Source organism: Poecilia formosa, unplaced genomic scaffold (assembly GCF_000485575.1).
Source record: "Poecilia formosa unplaced genomic scaffold, Poecilia_formosa-5.1.2 Scaffold40, whole genome shotgun sequence".
NCBI lineage: Eukaryota > Metazoa > Chordata > Actinopteri > Cyprinodontiformes > Poeciliidae > Poecilia > Poecilia formosa.
The window spans coordinates 554533-558788 of NW_006799979.1; the positions used below are offsets into that span (position 1 = coordinate 554533).

The 4256-nt window shown below is 40.8% G+C and overlaps 1 protein-coding gene across 1 annotated transcript in view; it reads right to left on the reverse strand.

The window, feature by feature from the left end:
• The window catches only part of c1d (C1D nuclear receptor corepressor), a 23003-nt gene that overhangs the window by 15940 nt on the left and 2807 nt on the right, over positions 1-4256 (reverse strand). Inside the window, exon 6 of the transcript XR_001661980.1 lies at positions 1124-1131. The gene's annotated coding sequence lies outside the window, so the exon portion shown is untranslated. The remainder of the gene's footprint in view (positions 1-1123; positions 1132-4256) is intronic.

Genomic DNA, 4256 nt, shown 5'->3' on the forward strand with positions numbered 1-4256 from the left:
ACTATCCGACGGACCCTCCTCTCCAGGACCCCTGAATAGACCTTACCAGGGAGGCTTAAGAGTGTGACCCCTCTGTAATTGGAGCACACCCTCTGGTCCCCCTTTTTAAACAGGGGGATCACCACCCCAGTCTGCCAATCCAGGGGAACTTCCCCCGATGTCCATGCGATATTGCAGAGTCACGTGAGCCAACACAACCCTACAACATCCAGAGCCTTAAGGAACTCTGGGCGGATCTCATCCACCCCCGGGGCCCTGCCACCGAGGAGCTTTTTGACCACCTCGGCGACCTCGTCCCCAGAGACTGGAGAGCCCAACCCAGAGTCCACAGGCTCAGCTTCCTCAACAGAAGGCATGTTGGTGGGATTGAGGAGGTCTTCAAAGTATTCCGCCCACCGGCCCACAACGTCCAGAGTTGAGGTCAGCAGCGCACCATCCCCACTATAAACAGTGTTGGTGCTGCACTGCTTCCCCCCCCTGAGACGCCGGATGGTTGACCAGAATCGCCTCGAAGCCATATGGAAGTCTTTCTCTATGGCCTCTCCAAACTCCTCCCATGCCTGGGTTTTTGCCTCAGCGACCACCCGAGCCGCATGCCGCTTCGCCCGTCGGTACCCATCAGCTGCTTCTGGAGTCCCACAGGCCAAAAATGCCCGATAGGACTCCTTCTTCAGCTTGACAGCATCCCTCACCAAAGGTGTCCACCAACGGGTTTGAGGGTTGCCGCCACAACAGGCACCAACAACCTTGCGGCTGCCACTCCGATAAGTCTGAATGGAACATGGTCCATTCAGACTCGATGTCCCCCACCCCCCCCGGAACGTGTTCGAAGTTCTGCCGGAGATGGGAGTTAAAGCTCTGTCTCACAGAGGACACCGCCAGACGTTCCAAGCAGACCCTCACTACATGTTTGGGCCTGTCAGGTCTGACCGGCTTCCTCCAGAGGGGGGCCCCGGTGACCCGCGTCCGGGCGAGGGAAAACCAAGTCCATTGTTATTTTTCATCATAAGGGGTCTTCAGGCTGCGCTTTGTCTGGTTCCTCATCTAGGACCTGTCTGCCTTGGGTGACCCTACCAGGGGCATAAAGCCCCAGACAGCATAGCTCCTAGGATTATTGGGACACTCAAACCCCTCCACCATGATAAGGTGGCAGCCCAAGGAGAGGTGTCCTGGTGCCAAGTGCACATATGGACACCCTTATGCCACTTACATTAATGTATTGTTTTGTGAATTTCACAAATTTTAAATGTCATGAAACGGGAGTTTTTGAGACATTGCAGTAGGTATATTTTAACAGTATAACAGCACAGTTCACGCCACTCTTCTAAGTAACTAACAAATTCAGACTTTTTACTCATAACTCAGAGAAAGAAAAATCAAAATTCAGCGTAAAAAGTCAAAATTCTGATTTGAATCTCACATGTTTGTTTTACTTTGGATTCTTTCTTTTCAATGGCGCTAATCTTCTTCCATAAGTAATAATTAAGTAAATATGACACCAGTTTTGATTATATCATTAGATGTATTTCAATTTAGAGCGTGTATTGAAGGACTTTAATACACCATCAGGCCAAAACTAATGTGATTTTACGCATCATATATAATTAACATTATTAAGAAGATAGATTAAAAACAAGTTAAATTCTCCACTGCTGTCTATGTCCTGTCAAAGTAGAGATATAATCTGTTATGTTGGATGAATTTATCTCCCAAACATCACGTTAGGCTGTGTGTGAGCATCAAACTTCAAGATTTTATAGCTCATCTTTAAACTAAAACAGAGAGAAAGATTCAGACTCATAGCACGACAGCTGGAGTGTATTGTAAATCATACCAGTGTTTTGAAGGGATATGAAGATGAAGTTTATATTTAAGGCTCCACTCACATTTATAGTCTACCGCAGGGTCTGTGGTTCACTTTTAATTTTTTGTGACTGAATTTCAGTCAAAAACAACATAATTTTTATCTGTGAAACCTACGTAATTAGCGACCCAATAAGCTAGCGGTTAGCCGCTCCGATACCGAGCACAATAATTTAAGAACAGCCGAGTTCAGCAACGCTTCAGCTCGATTCAAACCACACAGGTAGTCAGTCAGATTAAGGTCCAAAACCTTCGTTTTACAGTCGTTTAAGTGGCACCGATCCACATGAAAAATCCACAGATATGCTCAGTATATTAAATCATAATTGTCTATCAGTGTGTGCAATGTTGCAATCAACTTTTTAATGCGCTGCATTGCAAATGTTACGCTTTTCACATAAATAATGCATTTGTTNTGGAGATAGTAAATTGACATACTAATTTATTATCTAGTGTACTAAGTAAATCAGCATACTAGATATGCTCAGTATATTAAATCATAATTGTCTATAGGTGTGTGTGATTTACATATTTTGTCTTTACAGAATTACACTATTAAAAATATAAACAAGGGCACAATGCAACCTTTTAGTGACTGTAATCTATATAAAAAAGAGCTGTCTGGTTGCTGCAGTGGAGATGAAGATGGTCCATTCAGGAAAGCAGAGCTGCATCAAACTTTAAGGTGGAACTGCAGAAAGAAAGAAAACAACAAAAGCAAAAATTGAATTGCTAATGCATGTCACTATGGGAAAAACCTGCTGAATTGTGCTTAAAACTTTTTTAAACATTTAAATCACACATTTGTCTCATGAAGTGATTTTTTTTTTTGCAAAACAAACTTATTTGTGCATGTCAGAAATCTTTTCTTGATATTCTAAGTTTTTGTTTGACTCAAAATTTTGCTTGTGATTCTCAGATAACGTCATTGGCAGGACCCAAAATCGCAACAAAAGATTTCTTATGTGTACAAATAAAAGTTTATGTTTGGCAAATAACTTAAGTTCACAAGACAAAAATTAGTTTTTTAATTAAAAAAAAGTTTTTTAAACAAAAGAATTTGTTTTTAAAAAAGAAATCATTACAATTCCAAAAGTTTTGATTACAATTTTATTTTACTTAACTGAGGTTAGTTTATTTATTCCCATTGAATAATTGGGGAAAATTTTTAACTACATACTCTGCGAACCAGACCCTAAACCTAAAGTCTGGGTTGAGTTTTTTTTCCCCTTCATTAATGACATACATTATATCTATCATGGTAATTCAGGGTGAGTTATTTTTAATTCTAAATGAATATCCTTGTTGGACTTTTATGTAAGTGCTATTCTCCTTCAAGACACATTTACCTAACGCCAGAATAAATGCAATGTACATTATGCAGCAAAGGAAATTAGAAGATCGGACATATATCCATTATGGAGATAAGTTTTGGACGGGCGATGTGCCTTGTACACAGGGAAGAAGCTTTTTATTTATCTAGCTTTGCTAGCAAAGTCGTAGCTAGCAGCTAGCTAATAGCACAACAACAACAGCCTAATGTCTGTATGATGAAAATACTGAATCGATAGTTAAGAACAGTTTTTCCTCACCTGGCTGTCTCCTCCCCTCAGTAGTTCTTCAGAGAAAGCCAAACGCAGAGGCCTGTCAGTGTCTGTTGTATTTCATTACCTCTCTGCTTAAACCGCTGAAGCAGAAACGATACTTCAACGTTTTCCGTCATCTGACAAGTAGCAAGTCTACTCCACTTTTTTCACCAAAAACGTTTTATATATATATATATAATTCACCAAAAACTGTTCTGTAATCTGGAATGTTCGCTACATTGAGCTCCAGTTAGCCGCCTTATCTCACTGCGCGAGAGGCAACTGCGTCATGCGTCACGGGCAAAAGGTCAAAGGTAACAGGGTGACCGGAAGGCTTAGTATGTTGTACAAAAAAACAAAACAAAACAAAAAAATAATTTTAGTACATGTTATTATGTGTCCGAAGAGGGCTTTGAAAATAATAATACTAAAAAAAAATAAATAAAAAAAAAAAAAAAATTGACCAAAAGGGGACTTTGGGGCAAGGAGCAAAAAGGGCAGGTGCGCTTTGCACAAATAAGTTTGTTTTGCAATATATATATATAAGTTTGTTTTGCAATATATATATATACATCTCAAACATGGACCGGATGTGCGCTTTTATTGTGAAAGCAGCACGTAAATGGGTGTACCATCATAGACAGAATATAAGGATAGACGCCTCATGGACCGCTCTCGCCTATTATCGCTGACGAGATTTAGGGCGGCCATCTTGGAGCGGTAGACCACTCCACTCAGCGTTATGTGTTTAGCAGCACAATGACGTATCAGTGCATTTAATCAATCATAACACACTTTTTGTTACTG